This window comes from Arvicanthis niloticus, chromosome 2, assembly GCF_011762505.2.
Source record: "Arvicanthis niloticus isolate mArvNil1 chromosome 2, mArvNil1.pat.X, whole genome shotgun sequence".
NCBI lineage: Eukaryota > Metazoa > Chordata > Mammalia > Rodentia > Muridae > Arvicanthis > Arvicanthis niloticus.
Window position 1 is genome coordinate 87,164,504 of NC_047659.1, and position 27,259 is coordinate 87,191,762.

The 27,259-nt window shown below is 41.0% G+C and overlaps 1 protein-coding gene and 1 long non-coding RNA gene across 5 annotated transcripts in view; one reads left to right on the forward strand and one right to left on the reverse strand.

Annotated features, from left to right (window-relative positions):
* Positions 1-27,259, forward strand: part of Cdin1 (CDAN1 interacting nuclease 1) — a 190,339-nt gene that overhangs the window by 148,475 nt on the left and 14,605 nt on the right. The gene's annotated exons all lie outside the window — the stretch shown is intronic.
* LOC117704411 (uncharacterized) lies at positions 1,507-15,504 on the reverse strand. Of its 2 annotated transcripts, none has more exons than XR_013108413.1 (3): positions 15,277-15,504; positions 3,453-3,556; positions 1,507-3,069 (listed from the first exon to the last, which is right to left on the reverse strand). It is a non-coding gene; the product is annotated as an uncharacterized LOC117704411 (long non-coding RNA). The 2 variants fall into 2 exon arrangements; XR_004606227.2 differs by lacking the exon at positions 15,277-15,504 and adding an exon at positions 14,392-14,772.

A 27,259-nucleotide genomic window follows, 5' to 3' on the forward strand; every position in this document is an offset into this window, starting at 1 on the left:
CCCTAGGGATAATGCTTGAATTTGAACGATGCAGCCTTCTGTATTGGACAACAATGCTCTAGATCTGAGGCTCCGGATCATTTCGTTCTAACATAAATGGGGGCAGAGCATTCTAAGCCCAGGAAATATCACAAAACTCTAAAGAAGGGATATATGGTCATCTCAAGCAGAAAGCCAAGTGATGCAAACAAGACACAGTCATGGAAATGCTGAAGAAATGGGCATGCCCAGAGAACCGCCTCGGTTTTGTCTGCCAGACACTAGTGTCCCATGGGTGAGATGCAGTGGGAAAGAGCAGGCAGTCTTCTGAGAAGCAGGGTCCTCTCAGACTCTCACACCATTTGTAGATGTGTGTCCTAGGGTTAATAATAAGCCTGCTATCAAAATCCACTTGCCACATGGGCCTTTCAGGCCTCCTAAACAAATTCCTGTAATGGCAGGTTCCTGTAATGGCAGCTGCTGTGCTAAGATTAACAAACAGTCATGTGTCCCACCCCTTACTGTCTTCTGTCCTTGGTGCCTCTGGCAGTCACACCAGCCACACAACGTGGCATGGAGACCCATTCAGTTAAACTGGGGAGAAACTTCTAACTTGTCCCTATGGGTGGCTGCTATGCAGCACAAAGAAGTGGGGACATGATCTCCTAGGTACTTGGATCAGGAACCTGCCTGCAACAGACATCCTAGACACCTAACCGTACCTCACCTACAGGTGTGTGATCTGAGGCCGATCGAGCGAGGCTCAGCTGCCGCCACCGTACCTGCAGTCATGGATTCCACTTTGTGTCTTCCTTCCAATTCTTTCCAAGTGATTAACAAACTGGATACCATCTAACCAAACAGGAGTTGTGCTTTCTTGCTGTGTTGTTTTGTTTTCTAATTAATAACTTCAACTATTTGGAGGCAGTGTTGGTTTGTCCTGTACAGAAGGTTGAAGATAACGCAGAATGTTGATCTTCATCAGCCCCAGACATTTCAAAATCGAACCTATTATTTAACTTTAATTACCATAAAAGACTTTCCTCTGAAGTGTTATTACACTTTGCATCTGTTTCCTTTTTTATTTTATTTTATTTTATTTTATTTTTAAAGAGATACTGGATGTTGTTGGGGATTTCCCTTAATTTCTCAGAATTGGGTTCTGCTTTAATTTGAGCTGTTGGTAGAACACAAGGTCTGTGACTTTGCGGGCTTACTAAGGCGTGTTGGATAGGGACATCGCACAGTCCAAGCACTGATTTCTAGGGGGGGGGAAATACAAAGAACCAAGAAGGAAGTAAATCCACTCCTTATCTAAATCTGTGGCCAAGATTCCCTGTTACTGCTGAAGGCTGGGGTTAAACTGCCCATTTGACAACTTGTAAAGCTCTTTATCTTAGACAGCAAGAAAAATCAATGCCAAATTATCTCAAGAATATTATTGATGACCTAAGTGTCATTTTCTGTTTTTATTACTTCTCATTGTATTTGGCTTGTAATTCAAACCACTTTCTAATTAATTTGGTTTGGCTCAGTTGGAATAGAAAAAGCTAACTATCTAATAGGTGGCACATGTCGCAGAGAAACCTACAAGTTCCTTATTTCCCCAAGATCAATCACCCATGAAATAACTTACCAAACTTCTGTTTTTCTAGCAAATTCTCAAGAAATACAATAAAATTAAATTTGTCTAGTCCAAAGAAGCGGGAAGAAACTTGAATGAGCGGAGGTGACCCAAAAGCCTAGCTTTATCTAGCTCTGATCTGTCTTCTAGTTGTTAAAATATCCTGAGGCACTCGATCAGGTTGCATTTTAATTTCAAAGCCATGTGGTGTGTTAGCAAAGCGCACATGTTCCTGATTTGAACTCCGGCTGTTAAGCAGAACTCTGGGCTGGCCGGGATAGGGTCTCCAGGAGGTCAAAGGCCTAGAGCCTACATCTTGGTTAGCTCTCACCCGTGTGGAAACCAGAAGCCTGGGTCAGGACACCAGTGCCTGTGACAGGCCCTGATTAGATTAGACCAACATCTATCAACTACACAGAGAGTGCACTTAACCTTTCAACTCCAGAATTTGGATGCATCTTTATTTTTCAAACAAAAAGGTGACTGTTAACCAAAGCCTTGGTCCGAGAGCAGAGAAGTATAGTATATTGCCGTCTCATCTTCTGCTGTATTTCTGGAGGGACAGTATGTAATATAACGCACATCAGGACGAATTTTATCTGCTCTGTGAATTCATAAGCTTGGTAGCTGCAGAAAACTACTTTTTAATTGTATGTGTTTTTTTCCCATTTGAATGAGAGTTTAATATTTTCCTTTGGCCTCCATCCACAGTTACCTATCTCTTGTATGAAGTTGTTGGTTCACTTGTGGAAAAAGCAATAACCGCCTTGAGAAATTTGATTTCTTTTTATTCCTCCAAGCAAGTGGCTTAAATAGTATTTTTAAAATTACTTCCGTTACTTAGAATATACTCCCTAACTCTTAAGGAATTAACCCCTAAACTTCTATCAACACTATAGTTCTAGAAGCGTATTTTCAAATATGGTTGTTCTCCTCGTGAGGCTGACCAGGCCTGTGACTTGCAGGCACTCTTCAGCCTGGCCTCGCAGGTGAGCTCTTCCTGGGCTGTCCATGTCCATTTGCTGTCTATGGGATGGACTCAAGAGCACTGGTGTTGGTGACAGGCCAGGCTGCAGAGAATGATCGGACTCCTGTAAACAGGTTTTAGACCTCTGGTCCTTCGTTTATATTGTAGTCTTCCCCGGAGACCTGCCTCGGGAACAGGGAGCAGCAACCTTGCTCTCTTGAAACAAGAGATTCTGCTTTAAGTCTGCCTCTGAGTCTTTATCCTCAGCCACAGATAGCTGAAACAGTGTTTTTTCTCTTTAATCCTGCAGTCTCTCTAGCCTTCAAGATGAAATTATTCTTATGTTGAAGGGAGTTTTTCCTTCCAATGCTTTGTTTCTGCCATGCATGGAGTCAGTTAATAAGCCCATTTCTCCTACCATGTATGGAATCCTGGCTCAGAGTGCAGGTTTGAAGGGGGGAAAAACAGCAAAGACACTTTAGGGAAAAGAATCCTTTCCCTGAATAAAGGAAAGATAAAATGAACTCATTTTAATTGTATTAAAAGTAGTCATCAATCACCCCTACATAGTCATCTCTCCCTCCCTCCCTCCCTTCCTCCCTCCCTCCCTCTCTCTCTCTTCTTTATTTAAATGAAATCAAATCTTTGAGCATTTGAAACTTTTCTGAAACACAAGGGAGCTTGCTTTGCTAATTCACTTTCATTTAGGAGTAATTTTTAAATTTCCAGTTATATTTGTAAATTTTGAACTTCAAAACCTACTGCCTGAAGTGATATTTTTGTCAATTTTGTCTCAATATTTTGGACTCTACACTTTTCATCTTGACATTATAATCTTTTAAAAATTACTCTGAATTTTGTATTTACCAGGAAAATACTCACCAGCAGAAATCATCATTATCTTGCTAAACAAGACATGTTTGTACTAGTAGTGTTCGACTCACTGAACAGGTATCCGATAGTCCGTCAGTCCCATTGACTGAGCCCTGTGTGTAAATAGAATAAAGACATCCTAATAATTATTGCTGAGACGGAAGGAAGATGGCATAGTAGGTAAAGTAATTGCCGCGCAAACATGAGAACCTAAGTTTGAGTCAGCAGAGCCCATGTAAAAGGAGAATGTGGTGGTATATGCCTATAATCCCAGCACTGAGAGGTGGAGACAAGAAAATGCCCAGAGCTCTCTGGTCAGCCAAACTAGCCAAACAGTAAACTCCAGGCCAGTGAGAGACCCTGCCTCAAACACTAAGGTGAAAGATGAGCAGTGGAGGCCCACACCTTTTATCCTAACACTTAGTATGCAAAGCCAGATAGGTCTCTGTGAGGTTGGTGCCAGTCTGAGCTGTAAGTTCCAAGCCAGTCAGAGTAACTGTGTGAGTCCCTGTCCAAAAAGGGGAATGGGATCTAACTCAATGGCTCCGTAGTTGCATGCCTGCCTAGTGACTTTATCCATAGTACTGAATTTTTAAAAAGGGAGGAGGGGCAACTGAGAAAGATGAGGAAGATGCTTAATGTTGACTCCAGCTTCCACATACACACACCTGCTTCCACAAGAGTATACACACACACACACACACACACACACACACACAAGGATTAATATCAGAAGATATATATCCTGATATATAGTATATATAATATACTATATTATAATTGTATAATTAATAAGATAGCATTGCATATATATAATTTTATGTATGTATTATACAACTTTAGTGATTTTTCTCAGTTCTGCAGCTTCACAACTACTAATAGCCTCATTTCTTCCCTTCAGTCACTCTGTGGCAGAGACACCCTTTCCAAGTTGCTCTTGATTGACTTTTAGATCTGAAAGCAGTAGTCCAGTCACCATTCTTGCCCTCCTCTGTTTTTCAGAAGCCTATTTTGAATTTCAAAGTTGTCAGCCCTCACCTCAAGAACACTCTTAGCAGATATCTCATCAATATTCAGAAAACGTTTAATGTGGAGCTATTGTATACCAGACCTTTGAAACCTGCGTTTGTGCAGCATTGGGATTAGCATCTCAGAAAAATGTGGGTGGGGCATGTAGAAATTGTTCAATGGCTAAAAGCACTGGTTGTCCTTCTGGAGGACCTGGTTCAATTTCCAGCATCCACATGGTGGTTCACAGTCATGTGTAACTTTAGTTCCAGGGCTTCCTACCCTCTCTCCTGATATCTGAGGGCCCCAGACATGCATGTGGCTCACATACATACATGCAGGCAAAACACCCATACACATAAAAATAAACCAAATCTGTTTCTTTTAAGTTCTGTCTTTACTTAATTGATTGTAGAGTGTTTTCATGCCTTGTGGAGAGAATGCAGTGTTCTGCATCCTCGGGAATATGATTCTGAGTACCAAATACCAGGTTACCACAAGTCTGCCTTGGACTGATTGTAAGCCCTCTAACATCCTTCTGTATAAATTTCTAGAGTTGTTGGCTTCATCCCAGGCAGGCTTTCCTCTGCCCCTCCTCACTGCTGTTAGAAAGCTCTGAACAGATAGATCTCCAGAGATGTCCCAGAGGGAGGCCCCAACACATCAGGAAAGAAGGAAGGACCTAGCTTGGGAGGCAGTTGAAGACAGTGGGGACAGGCTAGGGGTCTCTCTCGTGGTAGTGCATAAAGTTGAAACTCCTTTTCTCCATGGCGGCTTGTGATTACGCTCTGCCAACAACTTCTCCTCCTGTGTTGCCTTTAAAACATTTTAACGCAGTGCCTTTCTTCATTCATATTCTCAGCAGTTGTTTTATTCCTCTCCTAGTTATTCCAGGGAAATGGGATATGAGAGTTGATTGTGAAATGTTTCTTAGAATTAATCGATAACACCTTGAGGTTCTCCAGCTTAATTTGTATGTATTTACCTGGGAAGATTGTACACATCTCCCTAGCATGCAATCTCATAGTTGTTTGGATGTTGGCAGGTTTTTCGTGGTGGGAGTGGAAGAGGTTGTATTTTTAGCTGTCGTGATTCACTTTGTAAATGTGAACTCACTACTCTGTTCTCCAGTTGATTTACTGCATATGGAATCAACTCGCTCTAAGTACACCCTACAATTTCAGTGGTTTACAAAACCAATAAAAATACAAAATGCTGAAATAAATATTTAAGATTCCTTTTCTGCATCGCACTAAAGATATGATGAGAATAACTTTTAAAAGAAAGTATTTGCACTTGAGGAATTCAGGTAAAAGTCATGAAGCTATAATTAAGAACAGAGTTATAGGGGGGCAAGTTAAATTGGGGGAGGTAATTAAATTTTACTATTTGTCTTTTTTTTTTTTTTTTTTGCCTTAGATTCACTTGCTCGGAGTTAGACATGATGGACTACCAAGTACAGCATATGTTGTCATTTTACAATCAATTTCTGTATTTCAGTTTGGCATGTCTGCCATGTGGCTGTGTGCCACCGATTGCTGAGTCAGGGCCCTTCTCAATACAAGACTGAGGAGAAACTAATACCAAGTGCTTAGAGTTCCCCAAATGAGGGGCCTCTTGCTATCTGACTTCTAGCTACATCTCTAGCAGAGATGATTGCTAACTCTCTTCCTTCACAAAAGCCATCTCAAAACCCAGCCTGTGCCTGAGGCCAGTTTCTTCTGTCTCCCCATGGACAGTCTTCCATAGGCTGTGGCCTAAAGGACCAGCTCTGTGCTTCTGCATAGTGGCAATGCCTCAGAATTAGTGGAAGTAGCTACTTCAAATATAAGTTCCCACAAGACCTACTAAATCAAGCCATGTCTGAGGCCTAGAGAGTTGTATTTTTGTGTCTTTAGCCCCTTCTTAGATAGGTGCCTGTCACTGGTTAGTACCATTGATGTGATGGGGAAAGAACTAGAATTTCTGGAAACTATTGGACAAGAATTCAACTAAACACCTGTGCTTATTGGATTTCACAGTTATGGCCTCTTTGGCAAATGTACTTGGGTAAAGGATGACATGGTGGTAGAGGAAACAGCTAGCTTACGTGGTATGTCAGGTAGTCTGATGTGGTCATCTGAAAAGGGTCCAGTGGTCGGAAAAATTCCCTGAGTGTGTTAGCCAGATTTGTTTAGGATGTAGTACTCTGGAGAGCCAGCAGGTTCTTCTCTCCCCTTGTCTGTGTTTGATCAAGAACCCACCATCGTTGTTTGTGCTTAGAATTAATCCAAATAGGGAGTGGGTCTCAGTCTCTTGCACATCGAAGTACTTCACCCCATTCCCTGGGAACCAACCCCAGGCCTTTCTGACCAGGAAACAGGTAGGCTACCTACAGATCTTATATCTCTGTTCCTCCAAATCCCATCTGTCATTCTAAACCCCAGCTCTGAAACAGACTACCTCCTACAGCTTCCCCTTTCTCTCTGACCCTGTCTCCAAAGGATCACACAGATCATTCCCTCTAAACTTCCTTACCCTGATTCATTGCCTTATCCCAGCTCCCAAGCCCAGGAAGAACTTCCTGGGAGCCTTCAGGCCATTCCAGCCCAGGAAGCAGGATGGCTAACTGCAGTTCTTGCCCTCTCTCCCTCGGCTCCTACAAAACCCATTCCCCAGCTTCATCCCCAGCCCTGTAGCAGAACACCTGCATCAGCCTGCCTTCCCTTATCCTCTTCTTACCAGTGGGTCACAGACATCTACCTTTCCCCCAATTTTATTTGCTTTATTCTAGCTCCCAACTCCAGCAGGCATTCCCTGAGAACCTGCAGGCCACTCTGACCAGGGAAGCATGCATGCGAACTGCAGATCTTCACCTTTCCCTTTATTCTTCCAAGTCCAGTCCTCTGGCCTCATCCCCAGCGCTGGAACAGACCACCTGCTGCTGCCTGTCCTTACTCACTTGCTCCTATTCCACAGGGACTAAGCAGATCCTGGTGGAACACTCTTCTTTCCCCCCTCCTGTGTACCCCCTCCTAACCCATCCCATTCCAAGTGTCAGCTTCCAATACCTAGAAAAACATTTTACCTGGAACCCACAGTGGCCATGCCTATTAGGATCTTAGAAGAATTTCCCACCAGTATTACATAGCCATTACACTCTCCTAAGAACCAAAGAGGGCAAGAAAACCAAGGAACAAAACACCCACCCCCAAAAAACAAAAACAGATATCAGCATCTAGAATTACAATCTTTCTAAACCCAGATGCCTAGACGCCAGCATAAAAACACAATAAATAACAGCCAGGACAATACGTCTCCATTGGAGTCCAGCAACCCTACCACAGCAGGACCGGAGTATTGTAACACAGCTGAAGCACAAAACAAAAACCATAAAAGCCTTTATGAATATGGTAGAGGTCCTTAAGGACGAAAATGCATAAAGCCCTTAAAGAAATCTGTGGAAAGAGAGGCAAATATTGAAAGGAATTGAGAAGAACTGTTCAAGACTTGAAAGTAGAAAGAAAATCAATAAAGAAAGCCCAAAATGAGGCAAATCCGGAGATGAAAAATTTAGGAAGTCAACCACAAACCTCACCAATTCACCAACAGAATACAAGAGAGGGAAGAGAGAATGTCAGGCACTAAAGACACAATAGAAGAAATGGATACCTTACTCAAAGAAATTGATAATATTTTTTTTTTTAAATTCCTGGCACAAAACATTGATGAAATCTGAGACACTATGAAAAGACGGAGTCTAAGATTAATAGGAATAGAAGACGGAGAAAATCTCAGGTCAAAGGCACAGAAAATATTTTCAGGAACCAAATAGAAGAAAATTTCTCTAACCTAAAAAAGGAGATGTGTATCAAGGTATAAGAAGCATACAGAATACCAAATACACTGGACCAGAAAAGAAAATCCCCTTGACACATAATAATCAAAACACTAAATTACAGGACAAAGGAAGACTATTAAAAGCTGTAAGAAGAAAAGACCAAGTAACATATAAAGGCAGACATGTCAGAATAACACTCAACTTCTCAATGGAGACTCTAAAAGCCAGAAGGACCTGGACCAATAATCTAAAGATTCTAAGAGATGACAGATGCCAGCCTCATCTACTATATCCTGAAAAACTTTCAGTCACCAAAGATGGAGAAAATATGGTATCCCATAATAAAACCAAATGTAAATAATATTTATTTACAAATCTAGCTCTACAGAAGGGGCTAGAAGAAAAATTCTAACCTATAAAGATTAACCACACTCAAGAAAACACAAGGAAAGAATAAATAATCCCAGATCACCAAATCAAAAGTGGGGAAAAACATACATACACACCACAACAACAAAATAACAGGAATCAACAACAGCTCTCATTAATACTCAATGGAAAAAGATATTGCAAGCAAATGGATCCAAGCCACTGTAACCAATTTAATATCTGACAAAATAGACTTCAAGTCAAAATTAACAAGAGAAAGGGAAGGTCATTACACACACATCAAAGAAAAAATCTAACATGAGAATATTACAATTTTTAATATGAATGCACCAAACACAAGAGCTTCCAACTTTGTGAAAAATACTACTACAACTTAATTACATATTGATCCCCACACACTGATGGTGGGAGACTTCAATGCCACACTCTCACAAGTAGACAGGTCTTTCAGACAAAAACTAAACAGAGAAATTCTGGAACTAACTGACATTATTAGACCTAACAGATATTTACAGTACATTTCACCCAAACCCAAAAGAAGATACCTTCTTCTCTGGACCTCATGGAACTCCAAAATTGATGATATACTTGGACACAAAGCAGTCTCAGCAGATTCAAGAAAATTAAAGTAGCACCCTGCATCCTATAGTACCAGCATGGATTACAGCTGATAGCAGGAACAACAGAAAATTTGCAAACTCATAGAAACTGAACAACTCTCTACTGAATGAAAAGTGGGTCAAGACAGAAATTAAAGACTTTCTAGAATAGAATAAAAATGAATATATAACATACTCAAACTTATGGAACACAATAAAGGCTGCTCTAAGAGGCAAGATCATAGCAATTAAGTGTCTACATTTAAAAGATATTGAAAAGATCTCATACTAGTAACAGGTAGAAACTCTGGGACAGTGTTTCTACCTGTGGGCCATGACCCTTTCACAGGGCTCATATATCACATATTCTGTATATCAGATATTTACATTACAATTTATAATGGTAGCAAAATTAGACTTATTAAGTAGTAACAAAAGTAATTTTATGGTTGGGGTTACCACAACATGAGAAAGTGTATTAAAATGTGGGTCACTGCATAAGAGAGGTTGAAAACCACTGCTCTAGAACAAAAAGAAATCACACCCAAAAGAAGTAGACAAGAAATAGTCAAACTCTAGGCTGAAATCAATGAAATAGAAAACAAAGAGTGGGTGAAACAAAGTGTTGGTTCTTTGAGAAAATCAGTAAGATTGATGAACCCATATCCAAATTAACATAAAAAGCATAGAGAAATGATCCAAATTAACAAAATTAGAAATGAAAGGGGGACATAACAACAGATACTGAGGAAATCCAGAGAATCTTTAAGGACATATTTTAAAAGCCTGTATTTCACCACATTGGAGAAGCTAAACAAAATGGAGGATCAACTGGGGAAGGGGAGTAAAAAGGGGATGAGGGAGGGAATATGAGGAGAGACATCTAAAAGAAAGGCCCACTTTGGGGTAGTATAGAAAACGTGTGTCTGTGTACACATATAAATGTATGTGTGTGTGTGTGTGTGTGTGTGTGTGTGTGTGTGTGAAGGTAATTTAAATGATATTGCCATATAATCGGGGAGACAGAGCTCCAACTGGCCAACACTCTTGTCACCAAATAAACTTTCTAGTACCAGGATTGGGTTACACCTAATTGAACTGTTGACCAAAGAGAGCCCATGGGAATCTAAGCAACCCAGGCTGTTGCCAAGACTATAAGTTGATTTTCACAGAGGACCAGGTTCTATTTCTGAAGACAACACCTACACAAGTCATCAAATATGGAGAAGTCAAGCTGGTGCCTACATGGAGCCTTCATTCCTGTGTACTAGGATCTTTGCAAGGGTTTAAAAAAAAAAATATGTAAACACCAGCCCAGCCACAAATGCTTTGATTGACAACGGTTTCTTGAGGTAGTGTAATGGTGGCACAAAGCTGGAGGAGTAGCTAAGAAATATCTGATTTGACTTAAGATCTATTCCAGGAGATGAAATCCATACCCAACACTACTAGAGTGACCAAGAACCAAAAACTAGATAGCCCACAGACCTAGGGTAAAACCAAATACTACTATTCTAAACAAACAAAAACATTGCAATAAAATGAGTCCTAATGACATTCTGCTATACTTATAAATTGCCACCTTGCGCAGAAAAGCTTCCTCCTAAAGCAGATGGGAACAGCCAGGTAGTATGCAGAATGAGAGACCTTGGAATATCCAGCCCTAAATGGGATGTCTCCATCAAATCTCTTTCCTCGGGGCTCAGGGAACCCTGTGAAAAAGGAGGGGGTAAGAGTATATAAGCCAGAGGGGATGGAGGACACCAAGAAAGCGGGGCCTCTAAATCACCATGATTAAAGCTCATATGAATTCAAAGAGACTGTTGTGGCATGCACTGGGTCTGCTCCAGGTCCTCTGTGTATGTATAAGGGCTTCAAGTTTAGTGTTTTTATGGAATTCCTGAAGGTGTGAACAAGTAGGTCTCTCTTTCTTGTGCCTTCTCTTCCGTTTGTTTGTTTTTCCAATTCCAGTGTGTTAGTTTTTGTTTTATTTTATTATTACCTCTTAGAAGCCTGTTTTGTTTTGTTTTTTTAATAAAAGACAGAAAGGGAATAGATCCAGAATGGTAGAAGGGTATAGCAGAATGAGAGGAGTAGAGACGGGGGAACTTACGGGGATATATTATATGAGGGGAAAAAAATCTATTTTCAATAAAATGTAGGGGGAGACATGGAAGGTGTGCCATGCTTGGCCTTCTGACTGTGGATCTATGAGTAGATTTCAGAGCATTTACACTTGCTAAGTAAGCACACCTACTGAGCTATACCCCTGTCCAGATGTCAGAGCCTTTCACTTTGCTTGAGAAAAACAATGAAGTCTCAGAATTAGAAGGGACTTACAGAAGTATCTTACCGAGCCAGTCCCCTGTTCAGTCTCAGTCTCTTATTCACAGCAGTAGATACTTGACCTAGGCATCCCCAATGGCTCACCAAGGTGAGCTGGGAACTCTACTTGAAATGAGACACCGTGTGTAACCCCACACTGTGAAGCATAGTTAAATCAATGGCTGCAGTTACTTAGCATGTGATTTAATAGCTCATATGCTTAGAATCTTACTTGACAAACTAAGGCATTTAGACACAAACTTACATTCTTGCCTTTTCTCTGAATCTTTTGAAAATGATTTTTTTCTACCACCAAAGACTGATTTGATGATCAGAAGTGAATGTCATTGCACACTTAGATAAAGTAAAGAAGTCACAATTAAGCTTATTAAGTAAAACAAAACATAAAATGTATCTGTTGCTTATTATAAGTACTGTGATGAAATACATTCTGGACCAGTATATTTTATATTCATTAATTGCATGCATATCTCTTATTAAGCCTTGTAGCTATTCTATAGAGTAGATGCTATTATTTTTATTTTAATCATAAAAGAGCTGATGCCTGCTCAAGGTCAGAGAGCCAGTAAATGGCTGAGTTAGGCGTCTCATCTTAGTCTCACTCCAAGGGCATTGCACAGCAATTAATGACATTAGACCATGATTTAGGCTAAGGTTCCTAAAATTCTGAATTAAATATTAATTAAAGCCATGAACTTTATCCTGTATAATTGCACATATGTAAAACTTTTCATGTGGTTTCAGAAGGCCCAGGGACTCTCCAGCATGGGCTTCCAAGAATATTATTCCCAATGAGAATATGTAGCCTGGTAGTAAAGACTGGTCAATAGCAGCAGGTAAATATTCACTACATGTTCCTGGAGTGTTGCATTTAACACTGTGAGTTAAATAAAAAAAGGAGTAATCCAATTGATTTGACACACATGTCCCATTGGATTTAACTGCATGTTGCAACAGGAATTCAAGCTATTCCTTATGGAGATACTGAGCTACTCCTTTGATTGGGTAGAGACATTGGGGTTTTTATTTGTTTTCTTGTTTGTGGGTATTTCTTTGTTTCAGGGCTTGGGGTGTTTTAATTTTTGTTTTGGGGGGGTTTTGTTGCTTAGTTCATTGGTTTTTGAACTCTTATTTGAAAATTGTATAGTAGGATTCATACTTCCTTATAAGGATGAGAACAATACAAGTTTTAAATATAAAGCCTTTGAGATTATCTAAGAATGCAACCTTCTCACTCACAGTGAAGAAGAGGGCGCAACACAGCCAAGATCACACGGCCAATAATGTCAGGGTCAGGCTTGGAGGCTTCACTCAGTCCTTCTGTGCTTTTCTTACCCCACTGGACTTGACTAGGTCATAGCTTGCATATCCAAACCACCAACTATGCATCTTGATTTCATTCCTTTCCATATGACTCTTATGGCTCATTTGGAAATAACACAGTAATGAGAAATCTAACACAGATACTCCTCCTGTCTGCTATAAAGGTTCAGAGAGAAGCTATCCTATGTCTACATTCAAGAACAGGGCACAGAAACCAGAGCTGTGGTGTCTCAGGGAAAAGATAACTTGGACAGAACTGTAGTTTTTGTGAACCTAATGTCTAAAGTGAGGGATAAACTTACAAGTTTGTCCTTTATCTACCAGCATCAGGTCCTGTGCTTGGCACCTTAGCACCTTGGTACCCCATCCCTTGTCCTTACAAAGATCTGTTACTGGAGGAATTGGCAAAAAAATTCAGGCTGTGTCCTCAGCACAGGTGTGGAGGCTCCTCAGAATAATGACTTCTGATGCCTCTGGAGGTTTTCTCCACAGAGAAAAATATCTTAGGTTTCTATTAGCAGAGCATTGGCCAGACATAGTTTTCTCTTCAAACAAGATTCCTCTCCCAATAGTAGTCAAAGATTGTAACCAGACTAATTAAGAAATAGGAGCCTGTTTTCTTTCATGAGGCCAGTAATTACTAGCCTTGGCTTGTCAAGGGTATCCAGTTATCTGATTGGATCAAAAAAAAAAATCCAAAATAAACTCAATCCTTAACAACCCATAATTTATAAGCAAAATTATGATAAAAACCTAAACACCATTATATCACATCAGTGATGTGGCCAAAGCCAACCCCAAGAAGATGCCAAAGCCCCAGGAAGCTGGGGGTTCTCTCATTGGATTAGCAAGAATATGCAGCAAAGGTGGTTACAGTTTCCCAAGTAACAGGTGTACCTGCATTCTAACCCACCACATCATTCTTAGTGAACCATGGCTCTCTAGATTAACTAATGATTCACCATGTTTGCGCTCACTGTCAGATCATCTTATACTAAGCTGTACAATGATAATGACATTTCTGGATCTTGAGAGGTTTATGACATTTTAGATTGCAAAGACCTTTTTAAAGAGAAAGAGACCACGGAGCCGGGGATGGTACTGATATGAACGAGCAAATGCAGGAATTTGTTTGTTTGTTTGTTTTTGTCTGGTTGTGTTTCTTTTCTTTTCTTTCTTTATTTTTTTGGAGGCATTGGTAGGTACTAGAACACAAATTTCATGGTTGAAAGCAGCCAAAAACATTGATGGCTTTAGTGAATTAAATAAATTATTATACAGATATTTTAGTCAGATGGCATTTCATCATCACATACAGTAAATACAGTCATTTCCCATAAGACTGTTCTCTTGAGCCAAGGGCTTGAAAAAGAAAATAAAACATGCCTTGTTCTACACATGGCTCTGTACTAAACATTTATTTATTACACTAGATAAAAAAAAAAAAAAAAAAAGGACCTACCAGCCAGACATGGTAACCGGAAAGGCGTGTCATTTTGCCAGATCATCCCAGGACGTCTCTACTCTTCCCTCCTTTCCTAATGATGTTTGACAAGTGGAGATGAATTTTTATAATCCAAGTGTCTTCTATGCCACTCAGTGGGATAGTACTGTAAAGTCTCTCCTCTGATACTCAGGTTATTACAACACCAGTGTGTGTGAGCAGCTGCAAGCAGTTTTTCTTTTTAAGACTGTATGAAGCTATGGTTAAATTCTAATTTCCTAAAATAGGTCTGAGGCTAGGGAGAGCCAAGATTAGGTGCACTTTTCTTGGTCGAAATCAGGCTACAAATTGTACAGTGTGCTTGTAAAGATGATTAAGGCCATCCAGCCGCACTCCAGCCTTTGAGCAGATTAATTGGAGCATGCAGATTTGTGTTAAAACATATGTTGGAATTGGGCAAGACTTTTTTTTCTTTTTAATACTATTTAAAAGGTTTAAAAAAAAAAAAAAAAAAAAAAAACAGGTTTCTATGTCCTATGTGTAATTTTCACATTTCTAATTCTCTCCTAAAAGTCTGAGATAAATTCAAACAGGCGAGGGGACTAATACGGAAAGACTTTGTCACAATGAAAATGTGTCTTTCTCCCAGCCAGTGACAGCCTTTTTCATTTACTAAGCCCCAAAGTGTTCATTATTTTTAAATGATTGCATGATGAAACCAGTGGCACTTGTTTAAACAGGGCTCACGCCCAGCAGCCAGCTTGGCTGCTCCTGAGTCACGGTGCATGCGAGCGAGCGTACAGTGAGTGCTTGGGAAGTAGAAGTGGGAATTTGTAAATGGATTCTAAATAACTCTCATGCGGTTATAGGAAAGATTTGTAATAAACTACGCAAAGTGCCTACCGGAATGTTGGGGGCTCCCTGGATGGTGAGGAGGCAAAGCCTCCCCATGAAGTCCATCAGCAGTGGCCACGTGGGTCGGTAGTGGTCAGCGGTGGCAACTAGACATTCAAGCCAGTAAAAAGAAAAAATAAAGACACTAAATCCAGCAAAAGGCATTTGTTTGAAACAGTTGTAAAATACTTTAGAGCTAGAATGCAGTTTGCACAGAACAAACGTAAAACATTGTCCTTGTTTACTTAAGAATTTGTGTGCTCAGAATTTTCCCATTGCCCTTATTACATCTGCTTTACAGCAAGGAAGAACAATCGACCTCTTTAGAATAAACGCTCCACTCCTTCACGTAGATTTCTTTATTGGGATGCAGGTAGATTTTACCTTAAATAATGCATAAACGTTGACTAGTCTCACCTCACCTCTCCTGCTCTGCTCAGTAAATAAATTCCTCTTGCTCTTCGTTTCTCTTTGTACTTGTTGTCTGTCCTCTTTGCTAATTTTACCTTCAGTTCTGTAAACATAACTGTTGGTTGGATATGGGGAATCTTGCTGGAATAGGCTCCAGTTCCCTGTGGGCATCACTTTTGAGAAAAGTCCCCTGGTGATTTCATGGCTCTGTGTGTGTGTGTGTGTCTGTCTGTCTGTCTGTCTGTCTGTCTGTGTCTGTGTGTGTCTGTGTGTCTGTGTGTGTCTGTGTGTGTATGTCTGTGTGTCTGTGTGTGTCTGTGTGTGTCTGTGTGTCGAATATGTGATTCTCTGCCCAAGTAAAATTGCCAAGTTCTGTTAACTCAAGTAGTACCTCTATCTGGCCACAAGGAAAGGACTATCTTTCTGAATGAGCCATGGGACTGATTCCAGGTGCCAGGAAGGCTGCCTCTGTGAAGGTTTAGTTTGCTTGTACAGATTCAATTCTAAGGGTCTTACTTCTGTACATTTCTGATAATGGAGTAGATGATTAACACTTATTATTAGAGACTATTAAGTCAGCTGGAAAAAATACCCATAGGTTAATCACAAACACTTGGGTTCTCCTTGTGGTAAAATTGTATAGCAGTGGGTCAGAAGGGGCCCTGAGCAGTAGTGACAACAAATTCAAAAGTCTATCTGATGCTCTCCTGGTTTTGTTTTTTGAGACTGGGTCTCTCAGTGTTGCCCTAGATGGTCTGAAACAACAGTTCTCCTGTCCTGGCCATTCAAGTACCGGGGTTCCAAGGATGCCCCCACCACATCCCACTGAGCCATCCAGCTCACTGGAAGTTGGACAATCTACACATTTGGAGCCACCAAGCATCAGTTTGTCATCTGAAACACATTCAGGCTGACTGACATTCAAGGAGCATGTGACTTAGTAACCAAGGGATCTGGGGAGCTATGTGTCATAGCCCAGGCGAGACCAGGTGCACAAGCCTCTATAAATACAAGTTACACAGGTACATACAATCACATCTTCACCACAGTGCAAAGAAGAGCCTGCTGGTCATAGCCAGGGCTGGCAATTGGTTTTGGGGCTTTTCTCCACATCACAACTTGAAAACTAGCTCTCTGGTGACCCGTGGAAATACTGTTCCTGTTACCTTGTGCAGATAACTAATTGGAAGCTAAGGACCCCTCAGGAGCTCGAATACTTTTCTTGTAGAATGAACTGGTAGTGAAGCCATAATTCTTGAACCCAAGATTTATTGTAAGTGAGAAACTGCTGCCCCAAAGTTGAATTTACCTCACTATTTGTTACAACTTGTTAGTTTGACACCACTACACCGAAAAGACAGCCGAACCCACACAGCTCACAGTGGTAGCCAGACATTTTCAGAGTCATGGTCAGTGGTTCAAAAGTCCTCCCTTACTAAATTAAGATCAGTAAGTAACAGCAACTGCAAGGATATAGAATGCATCTGATTTAAAATAGATCTTATTAATTTTGACTTTACATACCTTTCCATAGTTAAAACATTGTCAGTGTTCATGAGAAAACAATTACAATTAGACAAATAGGAATATTGGAGTCAGCATCCATATCCTTGATGTGAGGACAGCTGTAAATTAGAGTTCAAAGCACGAAGCTGAAAATACAGATTTTAGTATCACTTTTTATGCTGTTAGACGCATCCCAGGTCTCAGCCCTCTGACTGTATAACACTGTTGCCATAGCAAATTACTGCTGCAATTCGGGTTATTTCTTAATGTCTTCCTAACTCTACTCATTAAGAGTGTAATTTGTTTTTTTTTTTTTTTTATTTAAATAATTGTTTTTGAAATCATGCTAGGTCTGTAAACCATAATTCTTTACTCATCATCCTCTGTGTTTGTCATGTGCATCCTCTCTTGACGGAGGTCCCTTGTTCTCACTCTGTGGCTGTCACTTCCGATCATCTTCAACGCTCTGCTTGTGTCTGTGGACACAGCATTCCTCAGGTCGGCTGAGGGTGTGAAGTGAGGCCTGATCCCAGCACAGAGGACACCCACTCTAACCTGCTCTGCTCTCTTCAGTCTGGCTTCTCTATACCAGATATCCTCAGAGTCTTTGTTTCTACTTTGTGGGTGTCAGGACCCTCCCCACCCCATCCTTGGGCTGTAATACCTCCTAGTTCACAGAGCCAGTAGAGATGTCTTGGTCCTTGTCATCCACTGTGGGCAGCACTGTTAATCATGCTCATGGCTCCTGAGACCCCTCCTTTTCCTTCTTCCACACACCAGTGATTCTCCTTCCTTCCTTCCTCTGCTGTTTACATCGTAGGCTGGAGCTGGGGTTTTGTACTCTTAACCTATACTTTTATCTTTATTAACAAAGATATTATATTTTGAAAATGATCCAAAAACACAGGAAATCTTTTTCCGCTATTCTAGTGCAGATAACTTTTCCTTCCATACTGTTTACCCTTTAACCTTTTAAGAATCTGGAGTGTGACCTTGTAGTGATGGAGCATACCTTGAATCCCAGTACTTAGGAGGTAGAGGCTGGCAGATCTAGGGCTAACCTGGTCTTCAGAAGTAAGAAGAGGAAGAGGAAGAAGAGGAGAAGGAGGAGAAGGGGGAGGGGAGGGGGATGGGGGGAAAGGGAGGAAGAGGAGAAGAAGAAGGAAGAGAAGAAGAAGAAGAAGAAGAAGAAGAAGAAGAAGAAGAAGAAGAAGAAGAAGAAGAAGAAGAAGAAGAAGAAGACGACGACGACAACAACGACGACGACAATGTAGACAATTCAGAATTTAGACAAATACTACATTTGTCATTGATTTTCTTATACCTGATTACATCCAACATTGTCTAAGGATTACAGTGGATATACTAAACACCTCCAAGTCTGCTTTCTTAACAAATATTAAGTAAGTTGAGGCATTCTTGCACCACACATAGCTATGTGTTTGTTAATTTGGGTATGTAATTTGCTCTACCTCTTAAGGATTCATTCCAATTGTCTCAGAAATGTTCTGGGTTTTTTGCCTTCCTGCCCAATAACAAAAAGTGAATCACTAGGTTTTTTGCCTTCCTGCCCAATAACAAAAAGTGAATCACTAGGTACATGTATAATATTGAAGACCCCGAAAAGGAAATTAAGAAAATATTTGGATGCATGCTTTTTTGACAAAATTATGCAACTTAGAGTTGTAAAATTGAACTAAGCAATATGTTTTCCCTTTGCCTGAAAAGACAAACTCTTTTTTCATAGAAAGAGATAACAATAATGGTAATCATAAATTTAAATAAAAATATAAATGACATATAATTTTTAAAAGAAAATTTTTAAAAACTATTAAGTAGCCCATCCTGACAGATAAAAATTACTACATCCTTAGATAATTTCAATGCCTAACCAAAATCTACTTTACAGACTTCAAAGGTTTGTCTGTGGATAGATATGCAGTGAAAGCCAGGGTGTTGGTATCTCAATGGAAAGTACCTCTATCAATTTCAAAACATATTTATGCTAAATTGTATTTTCATATCGCTTAGCAGTCATATCTAGTTTGTTGCATTTAGGCAACCTGAGTAAAAACAGTGGAACTTCAGGTCTCATTCTTGAAACTGAGGTGCAATCTGCAAAGCATTCACATTCATTCTGACCCAACTGGAAGACTCGTCAATGTAACAGGGTCTGTGTGTGAGGGTCACACCACCCAGGCTCCGCTGGGGCCCAGGGTAAGCAGTCAGTGCCCCTCTGTCCTCTCATCATTGTTTCCAGGCCAGGCCTTTGGGGACTCACTCAGCTTCTCAACTTCCATCAACCTCCCAAATAACATGGCCAGGTTCTCTAAGAACCTCTGTAAAGCACTTTGCAAATGCAGTTTTCTGGGGAAAGAAAGAAAGAAAGAAAGGAAGGAAGGAAGGAAGGAAGGAAGGAAGGAAGGAAACAAACTGTTTTTGCAGTCTGGTTAGTGATTTAACCTGAGTAGGGTAAGAGCCAGCCTTTCCCATGTTCTCCAGAACACAGAGAAAGAACAGACCACACTGACTACCTGAGTAGGGTAAGAGCCAGCCTTTCCCATGTTCTCCAGAACACAGAGAAAGAACAGACCACACTGACTACCTCAATTCCCTTAACATGACTTGTATTTCCTTTGGGTAATTTATGTAGAGTTTTCCAGAGAAAGGGACACTTCCCCTGCAGCCCCATCTCTCTCTGTCCTTTCTCCCTCTCCTTCTCCCCTCCTCCTCCCCCGCCACACACACGTGAATTGAGAGTACAAACCATTTTCTTAGACTAATGATGTCTAGTCCTATAACAAATTAATGTAGAAACATTTTAATGAGCCTAATCAGATTATAATAAGCACTTTGAAAAATCAAGATAGAATTTGGGGAAAATCTGTTCTCTGAATCTTTAGAGGTTTTTGCTTTAGCTACTGCATTTAAATTTTTGAGTAGTGTATCTAATGAAAATATGGAAGCTTTCGCCACTGTAGTATTTCTCAGCACCATGTTTTACAATGGCTTATCTTTACTTTTAATTATGCATATATTTGTATGTGTTGTTGGGGGTTGTACACATGAGCATGGTGCCAATGGAAGCCAGAGAAGGGCACTTGATCCCCTGGAGCTTGAGTTAACAGCTATTTGTGAGTGCCTCAAAATCAGAACTAGAAACCAAATATAAGCCCACTGCACTTCTAACCACTGAGCCATCTCTACAGTCCCATAAACTACATACCTCTTATTGTTGAATTGATAATATTAACCCTATTAAATTAATTGAAATTTAATAAAGAAAAACAAGCCCCTTGTGTTAACCAATTTTCGAACTATAACAGAGCTTAAATATCATACCATGACCATAAAAGGCTTTTCTGTACACACAATGCCCTTCCTCGTCTTCCAAATACCACTTCTATCCTCTCTGAAATGTCAAGGTCCCAGAGTGGCAGCGGCCACCTGAAGACATTAGAGTTGAGAGGCTGCAAAATTGGCATGGGGTTGGTTGGTACCTGCCCAAGGCTGATCCATTCAAGAGCCAGTGTGTAATCGTCAGTGACATGAAAGAACTGTCCTCCCAAATGGCACCTGTTAGCCTGCTTCAGTCAAACTAATGCTTGGTCCATAAATAAGCCTAAAAGGCATTATGAATGTGTCGGGAGCGCTGGGTGATTGATCTGTGTAGCGTCTATCATGAAAATAGACCAAAGGCACCAGGATTGCTTCCCTGTGGAAATCAAGGTGGTAAATTGCCCTTCGTGTCCCTGTTCCAGGCCTTGCTGATCAAATTGTGGATGTAACAACTTCACAGACTGAACTTTCAGTCTCTTGAGATCTTTGGTGTCTTTCCTCAGAGTGGAAATACAACTGTGCCTTGCTCCGCCATGCGGCATTTTGAATGGGCTCCCACAGGGATGGCTCTGCTGTCAGCCTTTCCCAACCCTGACTTCTAAGGCTTGCTACTGTTCAAAAGTCCAGCTGGAAATGCTTTTGTGTTAGCTTGAAAGGGAAGGTAGGAATGCCAGTGTTTGGACATAACCTGCCATTAAGGTTGAGGTGACAGATTTAAGCTAACAGGGAAAAGTCTTAGACCTATTTTCCTGTGAAAGTTTGCTAGCAAAGTCCTTAGGCAGTTTTTAACCCTCCTAGCCTCCCCTGCCTGTGCCAAAAGGCTCAAAGCCCAGCTAGACTACATAGACCAGGTATGCAGAGGAACCCTGTGTTACTTTTCTGTCTATTCTTCGCTGTTCAACAAATATTTAGTTGTGTACCACCAAGTCACAGGTACTGATGGCAACTGGGTTCTTCCTTCACAGAGCATGAGACACAGTGCCATGCAGCACAGATACACATGTAACTGTAACATCTTCTGAACTTGACATCTACAGGGCAGACCGCTTCTCATTTGTGTCTGAATCTCCTAGAGTCACAAATCCAGTAGCTCCAAGCCCATCCATCCATTTAGGTTTTAGTATAGCATATATCTGCACTTAATGTTTTCACTGAAAACTATACAGTAACCCTGGTTATTGTTTATGGGATGGCTTTACATATTATTGTTTACAGAAGGCTTTCAACACATTAGGAATCTAAGAGTTTTCATATTTAATAATATACAGTGAGTGTCTAGGCCCACCCAAATGTCCTAACTAGCTGGTCATATTTGCTTCTTATGATCAATATGCATTGCATATATGTATAAAATTCTGAAGGAATTGATACAAAATATTTTTCATGTAAAAATAGATCTATTTTTGCAACAATTCTTTTTGTAATGGACAGAGTAGGGGAACTTTCTCTCCCTTTGGTATTAAATTTTATGCTATTAAGTTTCACAAGTTGGACAAAGACTTCAGCTTCGCCAACAACCACACAAAAAGCAAAGGTCTTTTGTAAGCACAAGACACTCACGGGTTTCTTCTGATATCACCCTGTGTTGGCCTCAGCCCAGGCTGTTAGTTCAAACCCTAAAAATAAACACCTATTCATCAGCTAAAGGCAACATGGGTGGACCAGTCCTCTGACTGAAGGACCTAACCTCGGCCAGTGGCTCATCTGGTCTCCTAGGATGAAGTGGGAAGCAGCCAGAAATGTCTCTGAAAGGGGAGAAAGAAAAAAGAAAAAAAAAAAGACAGGCTTAAGCTTAAGGAAATGTTTAAAGTAACCCAGTAACTCCTCTCCACATTGACTGTGGTTTTTCACTTGACGAAATCAAAGCACCGCCCAACCCTGCTGCTTTGTGGGCTCCATCCTGGAGCCAGCTGGTGAGGAAAAGCTACAAGTTCCCTCAGCGGCCAAGGCCAGCTCTGCCTTGTCTGACTTTTAATCAAAAAACAATCAGAAGGGAACTCACGCCTGGAAGTCCTTATCATCATAAAATTCAGCTAATGACTTCTTGTGAAGTTCAATAAAGTTGCCATGTACCTCACTAAAGGAAACTGTTCCCTGTTCACCTTGTGCCCACTGACTTCTCAAAGAATACAAATCGGAGGAACCCTGTGGAGCTGTGGGTGTTTATATATACATAGCTTTGTCTCAGCCTCTCAGGAAAGTTGAGCCTGCAGTATAGTTTTCAGATTTTTTTTTTTTTTTTTTTTTTTTTTTTGAATGGCAGTCTCTTTTTTGCTGTATGTGGTGGGAGCGAGGAGGGGACCGATTGTTTTAGTGTACACATTTCTTTAATGTGTTTACCCCCAAATAAGTGAGCTGCAGTAGATACTTTGGCCCCACACAAAGTAAATATTTAACTCAGGGATTCCACACAGAACAGCCTGGAGTATTCCGGTTTTAAGCAGGAGGACTGCCCTTGGGCAGGAAGGGCTGCCAGCGTTCCTCTTGTAGTTGATATGCTCCTTGGCCCTCGGAGCAGCTTCTCTGAGGTGTTGGTCCTCCACCTTCATCAGCCCTGTTCCCTCACACCCCACCCGTCCAGCTGTGTTTTCTGAATGATCACTGTCCTGCTCTAGTGTGAATCTTCTGCAGCTATCCACATCTGTATCTCTACACCTCTTCCCTTTCTTGTTCCTCCTCACCCTTGACTAAAAGAGTTTCCCTGAAGAAGACTACTGCCCCCTCTGCTCAGAGCCCTTTCTGGCCTTCACAGATAGAGTCCTCTCCAAGCCACAGCACAGCTGCCTTGAATCTGTCTCCTTCTATCCTGGTGTTTAAACCTGCCCATACTGCTGGGAGACCCTGCTGAGTCTCTCCCAATGTCTTGTTTCTACCTGGCAGCTCTTTCAGGAAGGCAGAAGACCTGGGACTTCCCTATTTACAGATGCTAAGGGATCTAGCTGCTCACTGCAGGGGGGGGGGGTGTTAGGGTTGGGGGGGCTAGAATTGGTTTATCTACACATACCAATCCCTTCTGTGCAATCCTATCTGCTTTCTGTGTTTGTTTGATTCTGATCATTTCCCCTCTGACAGCCTCAGTTTCCCCCACTGTCACATCAGAAGAATGCACTGTCTGAGGACCAACTATATTACAGTACACTCTATAGAAATAACAGTGAGACCTATGAAGCACTGTGCTATCAGCTGCCAAGGAGTGGAGCCAGGTTACTAACCTCAGCCTGCCCAAGCAGGATTCTGTACTCAGTGTGGGTCCTGCGACACTTAGACACTTACTGTTAAATTATGAGGCAGAGTTCTATCTCCGTATATCTTTCCTACAGTTGTCTGACAGAACAACTTCATTAACCTCAAAGAAACAAAAGCAGCTTTAGAAGTCAGTTCTGGCCACCAGGCCTCCTGATACCTCATGGTGTGTCACACACACACACACACACACACACACACACACACACACACACATTTCACACCAAAAGCCAGCTTCAGTATCCCAAAAAGTTTCTGTGTTCTGTCAGGATGGGACTAACCCCAATAACTATAACTGTTCCTCCATTTATCTGGGGATTTTTGTTATTATTTTTTCTTTCCTTTCTAGAGACTTTAAATAATGCTTTTTAAATGTTTTCTTAAGCTGGAGAGATAGCTCAGTCAGTAAAGTGCCTATTCTGCAAGCCCGAGAACCTGAGTTCAGATCCACCCACACACAAACCCCTGATGCAGCTGTACATATCTGTAATTCAAGCACTGGGTGTTAGAAATGCAAATCTCTGAAGCCTACCTAGTGAAACCAATGAGCTACAGGTTCCTTGAGAAACATCTGGGGGAAAAAAATCGTACAGAAAACAAACAAATGGCCAACCAGTGACTGGTCCAACTTGGGATCCATCCTCTGGGTGGGCACCAAACCCTTACACTATTACTGATGCTATGCTGTGCTTACAGACAGGAACCTAGCATGATTTTCCTCTGAGAGGCCATACCAGCAGCTAATTGAAGCAGATGTAGAACCTCACAGTGGGAACCCCTATGGAAGAGTTAGGGGAAGGATGGTAGGAACTAAAGGGGATGGTAACCCCATAAGAACATCAACAGTGTCAATTAACCTGGACCCCTGGGAGCTCCCAGAGACTAAGCCACCAACCAAATATGTAGCATAGGCTTGCCTTCTCTGGCCTCAGTGGGAGAGGATGTGCTCACACTAATCCTGTAGAGTCTTAATAGCCCAGGGAGAAAGGATACTAAGGAGGGGCACCCACTTAGAGACGGAGGGGAGGAGGCATGGGGGAGCATTTGAGATGTACATAAATAAAATAATTAAATAATAATAATAAAAGAAAAGAAACCCTGTCTGAACTAATAATACAGACATTGATCAAGAATGACAACTAACGTTGACCTCTGGCTTTGACACACACACATGTATATACACGTGAACATATATGTATGCATGCAAAAAATGTAAAAGTTGCTTTTTTAAATTTATAGCTTTATTGCTGTAAGGAGCAATACAAAGCATGCCACCATGTCCGCCATTAAGTGTATAATTTTAATCATATTCACAATACTGTGCAACAAATCTCTGGAACTTTTTTATCTTGCCTTAACCGAAACTCTAGCCTCTCCTGCCCTTGGCATGTACTTTCTGTGCCTGTGATTTTTGGCACTGACACATTGAGGTCCTTGACATGGCTGAGCCCATGTCAACAACACACTCAGGACTTCCCTCCCTCTCTACGGTTGAGCTGTCTTGTGACATGTGACAGGACTTCTTTTTTAAGGTTGAATAATATTCTATTGTTGCATTCCACACTTTGTCTATTCATTCATCTATCCATTGGGGGCCATTTGAGTTGTTTTGTTCTCTTGTTTTCAGACGAACATTGAAACCATTCATTATAAAGAACCATAAGTATTAAGAAGACTTCAAAATACTGACCACAGGAAATGTACTTTGGTACATTTGAAACTGCATGACATCACCCTGAATTTGGTTTGTGTAGTCCTTCTTTTTGTGTATTGGGACCTAAACACAGAACTGTGCATGGTGGTGCCAGTCACCAAGAGCAGGAACCTGTAGTGAAAGAACATTTTGATCTGTGGCATCACGGAAGTTTTCTCTCTAGTCTCTGAGTCTCCTGGTCACAGGAAGCACCAGCTCTTATTTTCAAAGGCAGGCATAACTAACAGAGTGGCCACCCTACCCCCATGGCTCCAGAGCTGAGCAAATGGCCACATCAGACCCCACAGCTGCTCAGGATCTTGCAAATGGAGTGACAATAAATATGTACTAGTTAAAGTGTTAAAAGCTAATTTATTCTCATACCTTGAACTCCAGGATACACTTTATCAGTAGGGAAATTAAGAGAGAGAGAGAGAGAGAGAGAGAGAGAGAGAGAGAGAGAGAGAGAGAGACTATCTATAGACCTTTCTAGCATCGATATTTAATAGAGAAAGGATATATCAACCGTAAGAGTTTTTTGTTGTTGTTGTTGAAACAACTGCATTAAAGGCAAGACCTTACCTTAAAACTGGAAGGGAAAGAGGTTTCAGAGCCAGGCTTCAAGGATTGGAATATCTGGGAGAGTCATAGCACAGGAGGCAGCATGAAGCCATGATACCATTCGTCAGTGAAGGAGCCCTGCAAGGGTCAGATCTGGGTTAGCATCTCAGTTGGACAGCATCTCGCTTTATCTCCTTCCATAGGTAAGCTATCCAGCCTATGTTGGCTAGTTTTATGTCAACTTGACAGCTCTAGAGTCTTTCAAGAAGAGGGAACCTCAATTGAGAAAATGACTCCAAAAGGTCAGGCTGTAAGCAGACAAGCCTGTAGGACATTTTTTTTAAATTAATGATTGATGAGAGGTAGGTCCAGCCCATTATGGGTGGTCCTTGGTTTTATAAGAAAGCAGGCTGAGTAAGCTGTGAGGCACAAACTAGTAAGCAGCACTCCTTCATGGCCTCTGTATCAGCTCCTGACTCCAGGTTCCTGCTCTGTTTGGGTTCCTGTCCTGTCTTCCATCACTGATGAACAGTGATGTGAAAGTATAAACCAAATAATCTCTTTCTTCCCCAAGTTGTTTTGGTTATGGTGTTCCACTGCAGCCATAACCCTAATTCATACAGCAGCCTCACTCCCTCTACTAAACGAGCACTTCTACCTGACAGACTCATTGCAAGTATTAGCAAAGATCACATGTACAACCTATTTAACACAGGAACAGACACATAGTAAATGGCTAATCATTAGTAATCCCCTCCTTCTTCATAACCAGTTCCTCACAATCTTATGATCCTCTCTCGGCAAATATGGGTACTACCACAAGTGGTACAGATATATATATGCATGCAAAATGCCCATAAAATAATAAAACAAAATTAAATATGGCTGCTATTACCAACCCATAGGGGTTTTGTTTTAAATGACATAAAGCAAAGAGAGACTTTGACAAGAATATCTAGGACATTTCAAATATTTGATAAGTACCAGTAGATTTTTAGGATTACGGTTATGTTTTTATAATTATTTGCTGATATCACTTTAGTCAAAGAAATAGTCAAATAGTTTGTGTCTTCTACCAGTCTCAAAGTTTCTAGCATTCCAGAAAAATAAGACTGGAGTAAACTCTATCCTGGGTTAATTTCAGGGGCATTACACTAGCTAACTGTACTCTAGTTATATTAGAAAGAGAAGCAGATGGCAGTTGGTTCTTGGGCTCCTAAATCCCAGGACTGATGAGTT